This window comes from Rhinolophus ferrumequinum, chromosome 9 (assembly GCF_004115265.2).
Source record: "Rhinolophus ferrumequinum isolate MPI-CBG mRhiFer1 chromosome 9, mRhiFer1_v1.p, whole genome shotgun sequence".
Classification (NCBI taxonomy): domain Eukaryota; kingdom Metazoa; phylum Chordata; class Mammalia; order Chiroptera; family Rhinolophidae; genus Rhinolophus; species Rhinolophus ferrumequinum.
This window is the reverse complement of record NC_046292.1, coordinates 94127863-94134242: the sequence shown is the minus strand read 5'-3', so window position 1 is coordinate 94134242 and position 6380 is coordinate 94127863. Positions and strand designations below refer to the sequence as shown.

General features: G+C 37.0%; 1 pseudogene across 1 annotated transcript; it reads right to left on the bottom strand.

The window, feature by feature from the left end:
* Positions 1-3227: 3227 nt before the first annotated feature.
* Positions 3228-4073, bottom strand: LOC117027250 (ferritin heavy chain-like; annotated as a pseudogene). The gene has a single exon (XR_004423888.1). The product of XR_004423888.1 is annotated as a ferritin heavy chain-like (transcript).
* Between the last annotated feature and the right edge of the window lie 2307 nt (positions 4074-6380).

Here is a 6380-nt window from a genome sequence, read left to right as displayed (position 1 = left end):
TGTTGTTGTATTTCATATGCTAGTATTTTGTTTAGGATTTATGAATCTGTATTAATAAGAGATATTGGTCTTCAATTTTATTTTTATGTGTGTTTTTTTTACCAGGTTTAGGTATCAGAGAAATGATGGCTTCATAAAATGAGTTCAGGAGTATTCTTTTTTTTTTTAATTCAAGTTTATTGGGGTGACAGTTGTTAGTAAAGTTACATAAATTTCAGGTATACAATTCTGTATTACATCATCTATAAATCCCATTGTGTGTTCAGCACCCAGAGTCAGTTCTCCTTCCATCACCACATATTTGATCCCTTTTATCCTCATCTACCACTTCCCTCCCACCTTACCCTCTGGTAACCACTAAACTATTGTCTGTGTCCATGAAGTTTTGTTTCTCATTTGTTTGTCTTGTTCTTTTGTTGTTTTTGGTTTATATAAGACATATCAGTGAAATCATATGGTTCTCTGCTTTTTCTGTCTGATTCATTTCGCTTAGCATTATAATCTCAAGATCCATCCATGTTGTAACAAATGGTCCTATTTCATCTTTTCTTACCGGCGAATAGTATTCCATTGTGTATACTTCCTAATCCACAACTTCTTAATCCATTCATCTATCAGGGGACATTTTCGTTGTTTCCATGTCTTGGCCACTGTAAACAAAGCTGCAATGAACATTGGAGCACACGTGTCTTTATGGATAAATGTTTTCAGATTTTTGGGGTACCCAGGAGATACCCACGAGAGAGATTGCTGGGTCATACTGTAATTCTATTCGTAATTTTTTGAGGAACCTCCACACTGCCTTCCATAGTGACTGCACCAGTCTGCATTCCCACCAACAGTGTATGAGGGTTCCTTTTTCTCCACAGCCTCTCCAACACTTGTAACTATTTCTCTTGTTGATGATAGCCGTTCTGACTGGGGTGAGGTGATATCTCATTGTGGTTTTTATTTGCATTTCTCTGATGATGAGTGATGTTGAGCATTTTTTCATATGTCTATTTGCCATTTGGATGTCCTCTTTGGAGAAATGTCTCTTCAGGTCCTCTGCCCATTTTTCAATTGGGTTGTTTGTTTTTTTGTTGTTGAGTTGCATGAGTTCCTTGTATAATTTGGATGTTAGTCTCTTCTCGGAGGCACTGTTTGCAAAAATCTTCTCCCAGTCAGTTGGTTGCCTCTTTATTTTGTCGATGGTTTCTTTTGCTGTGCAGAAGCTTTTAAGTTTGATATAGTCTCATTCATTTATTTTAGATTTTACTTCCCTTGCCTCAAATTCATAAAATGCTCTTTGAACCCAAGGTCCATAAGTTTACTACCTATGTTTCCTTCTATGCAGTTTTTTGTTTCAGGTCTTATGCTTAAGTCTTTGATCCATTTTGAATTAATTTTGGTACATGGTGACAGATAGCAGTCCAGTTTCATTCTTTTGCACGTGGCTATCCAATTCTGCCAGCACCATTTATTGAAGAGGCTGTGTTTTCTCCATTGTATGTTTTTTGCTTCTTTGTCAAAAATTATCTGTCCATATTTATGTGGTTTTGTTTCTGAGTTCTCAATTCTATTCCATTGGTCTACGTGTCTGTTTTTCTGCAAACACCATGCTGTTTTGATTATTGTTGCCCTGTAGTACAAGCTAAAATCAGGGAGTGTGATGTCTCCAGCATTGTTCTTTTTTCTTAAGATTACTTTGGCTATTCGGGGTCTTTTATGATTCCAAACAAATCTGATGATTTTTTGTTCTATTTCTTTAAAAAATGCCATTGGGATTTTGATGGGGATTGCATTAAATCTGTATATTGTTTTGGGTAACATGGCCATTTTAACAATGTTGATTCTTCCATTCCGTGAGCACGGAATGTCTTTCCATTTCTTTCTGTCTTCTTGAATTTCTTTTAAAAATGTCGTGTCGTTTTCAGCATATAGGTCTTTCACATCCTTCGTTAAGTTTATTCCTGCGTATTTTATTCTTTTTGCTGAAATTGCAAAAGGAATTGTTTTTTTGTATTTCTTTTTCTGAGTTTTCATTGTTAGTATACAGGAATGCAATGGACTTTTGTATGTTGATTTTGTAGCCGGCAACTTTACTATATTCGTTGATTGTTTCTAATAGCTTTTTGGTGGAGTCTTTAGGGTTTTCTATATATAGCATCATGTCATCTGCAAAGAGTGACAATTAATCTTCTTCATTCCCAATTTGGATGCCTTTTATTTCTTTCTCTTGCATGATTGCTCTGGCGAGGACATCCAATACTATGTTGAAAAGCAGAGGTGATAGGGGACAGCCCGGTCGTGTTCCTGAATATAGAGCAAAAGGCTTCTATATTCTTTAAACGTTAAAAAATTAAAGTTTTTCACCATTAATTATGAGTTTTTCACTATTAATTATGTTTTTCACCATTAATTATGTTTTTCACCATTAATTATGTTCCTGAATATAGAGCAAAGGGATTCTATATTCTTTAAACTTTAAAAAATTAAAGTTTTTCACCATTAATTATGAGATTAGCTGAGGGTTTGTCATATATGGCCTTTATTATGTTAAGGTATTTTCCTTCTATACCTATTTTATTAAGTATTTTAATCATAAATGGATGTTGTATCTTGTCAAATGCTTTTTCTGCATCAATTGATATAATCATATGATTTTTGTCCTTTATTTTGTTTATGTGATGTATCACATTGATGGATTTGTGTATGTTGAACTATCCTTGTGCCCCTGGGATGATCCCCACTTGGTCATGATGAATAATCTTTTTAATGTATTGTTGTATTCGATTTGCTAGAATTTTGTTTAGGATTTTTGCATCTGTATTCATCAGAGATATTGGTCTGTAGTTCTCTTTTTTTGTGTTGTCCTTACCAGGTTTTGGTATCAGGGTAATGTTGGCCTCATAAAATGAGTTAGGGAGTACTGTCTCTTCAATTTTTTGGAAGAGTTTGAGCAGGATTGGTATTAGATCCTCTTTGAAGGTTTGGTAGAATTCACTAGTGAAGACATCTGGTCCCGGACTTTTGCTTTTAGGAAGGTTTTGGATGACTGATTCAATTTCGCTACTGGTGATCGGTCTGTTTAGATTTTCCAGTTCTTCATGGTTCAGCCTTGGATGGCTATATGTTTCTAAGAACTTGTCCATTTCTTCTAGGTTATTGAATTTGGTAGCATATAGTCCTTCATAGTATTCTTGGATGATCCTTTGTATTTCTTTTTTTTTTTTTTTGGGGGGGGGGGTTACCAAATTACTTTATTTGAAGAAATGGTACAAACGAAAGAACGTAAATAGGTGATTTGGTACAACTTATAGAAAGATAAAGGTAACCCTAACATGCATGTACTGCTCTGGTGACCAGGAAGTCACCCCCGTGGCTACTGGAAGCCGGCCAAAGGCTTAGCTCTCATTACTGTCTCCCAGGGTGTGCTTGTCAAAGAGATACTCTGCCATGCCAGATTCAGGGGCCACCATCTTGCGTAAGTTGGTAATGTAGTCACCCAATTCTTTGATGGATTTCACCTGCTCATTCAGGTAATGAGTCTCAATGAAGTCACACAAATGGGCATCGTTTTTGTCAGTGGGCAGTTTGTGCAAATCCAGCAGTGACTGATTCACACTTTTTTCCAAGTTTAACGCACTTTCCATTGCATTCAGTCTATTCTCCCAGTCGTCACAGTCTGGTTTCTTGACATCCTGAAGGAAGATTCGGCTGCCTCACTGGTTCTGCAGCTTCCTCAGTTTCTCAGCATGTTCCCTCTCCTCATGAGATTGGTGAAGAAATTATTTGGCAAAATTCTTCAAAGCCACATCATCGCGGTCAAAGTAGTAAGACATGGACAGGTAGACATAGGAGGCATAGAGCTCCAGGTTGATCTGGCGGTTGATGGCAGCCTCGGAGTCCTGGTGGTAGTTCTGGCGCACCTGCGAGGAGGTCCCGGACGTCATGGTGGGCGGCTAAGGAGAGGCGGCGGCGACGCTGTTGCGGTGGCAGGAACCTCAGGGCGGTCGGAAGGCGCTGTGAGAAGGTGGCGGAAGGCTAGATCTGAGCTGCCGGCAGGACGGGGGGAATGAGCGCCGGGTTCCGTCCAAGCACTGTTGAAGCAGGAAACCACGGCAACTCCACGCGAAGACTGTCTGATCCTTTGTATTTCTGTGGCATTCGTGATAACTTCCCCTTTTTCATTTCTGATTTTCTTAATTAGTGTCTTCTCTCTTTTTATCTTAGTGAGTCTAGCCAAGGGTTTGTCAATTTTGTTAATCTTTTCAAAGAACCAGCTCTTTGTCACATTAAATTTTTCTGTTGTCTTTTTGTTCTCTATTTCATTTAGTTCTGCTCTGATTTTTATTATTTCCTTTCTTCTGCTGACCTTGGGTTTCATTTGTTCTTCTTTTCCTAATTCTTTAAGGTGTTACATGAGGTTATTTATTTGGGATTTTTCTTGTTTCTTGTCAAATGCTTTTTCTGCATCAATTGATATAATCATATGATATGCCTGTAATGATATAAATTTCCCTCTTAAAATTGCTTTTGCTGCATCCCTAAAATTTTGGTAGGATTCATTTTCATTCTCATTTGTTTCTACGTATCTTTTGATCTCTCCTCTAATTTCTTCTTTGACCCAGTTGTTCTTTAAAAGTATGTTGTTTAATCTCCATGTATTTGTGTTTTTTCCTGCTTTCATTTTGCAATTGGTATCCAATTTCAAAGCCTTGTGATCAGAGATTATACTTGGTATGATTTCAATCTTCTTAAATTTGCTGAGGCTAGTTTATTTCCCAATATATGGTCTATCCTTGAGAATGTTTCATGTACACTAGAAAAAAAAAAATGTATAGTCTGATGTTTCAGGATAAAGTGATTTATAAATGACAATTATGTCCATTTCATTTAATGTGTCATTTAGGACTGCTATTACATTATTTATTTTCTGTTTGGGTGAGCTATCCATAGCTGTCAATTATGTATTTAGGTCCCCTAGTGTAATTGTGTTTTGATCAATTTGTCCCTTTAGTTCTGTTAGTAGTTGCTTGGTATATTTCGGTGCTCCCTCATTGGGGGCATAAATATTGATGACTGTTATGTCTTCTTGTTGTATAGTCCCCTTTTCCATTATGAAATGTCCATCTTTGTCTCTTGTTACCTTTTTCACCCTGAAGTCTGTTTCATCTGATATCAGTATAACTACACCTGATTTTCTCTGGATACCATTTGCTTGGAGTTTCAATTTCCACCCTTTCACTTTAAGTCTATGCTTGTCCTTGTATCTGAAATGCGTCTCTTGGAGACAGCATATGGCTGGATTTAGTTTTTTGATCCAATCTGCTACTCTGTGCCTTTTTATTGATGAGTTCAGGCCATTTACATTTAGGGTAATTATTGACATGTGAGGATTTCTTATCATTCTATCTTTAGTTTTCTGGTTAGACTGTGTCTCCATTGTTTCTTTGCCTTTATCTTGTTGTCTATTATTTCTGTGTGGTGGTATTCTATGATGTTTCCCTCTGCTTCTTCTTTTATTACAGTATATATTTCAGTTCTGGATTTTTTTTTTTTTGAGTGGTTACCCTTAAGTTTATGTAAAAGAAAGCTTGATATTTAGAGCATTCCATTTTCTTCAGCATGCTTACTTGCTCCATTCCTATATTCTGGTTCAGGCCTTTACTCTCCCTCTTTTTATGTTTTGGTTGCCTTAAATTGTCCCTGTTGATGGTGGTCGAATAGCCTCCTTTAGTATTTCTTGTAGTGCAGGTCATGTATTAGAAAATTCCCTCAGCTTCTGTATGTCCAGAAAAATCTTTATTCCTCTTTCATATGTAAAAGATATCTTTGCTGGGCATATTATTCTTGGCTCATAATTTCTCTCTTTCAATAGTTTGAATACTTGGTTCCATTCCCTCCTGGCTTGTAGAGTTTCTGCCGAGAAATCTGATGATAATCTAATGGGCTTTCCTTTGTAGGTTACCGTCTTCTTTTCCCTGGATGCCTTGAGGATTCTTTCTTTGTCATTGATTTTAGACAGCTTCAATACAATGTGCCTTGGAGAAGGCCTGTTGCGGTTGAGGTAATTAGGTGTTCTATTTGCTTCTTGGATTCGAAGATCCAGTTCTGTCCACAAGTTTGGAAAATTCTCATTGACTATTTGTTTGAATATACTCTCTGTTCCCTCTTTCTTGCTTCTCCTTCTAGTATGCCCATTATTCTTATATTGCTATTTCTGATAGAGTCAGAAAGTTCTTGTAGAGTTCTTTAATTTCTTTTAAGTCTCAAGTCTCTTTCTTCTTCCATCCGTGTCAGTTCCAGGTTTCTATCTTCGATGTCACTGATTCTTTCCTCCATCTGGTCAACTCTACTACCTAAACTGGCTATTTCATTCTTCATTTCTTCTACTG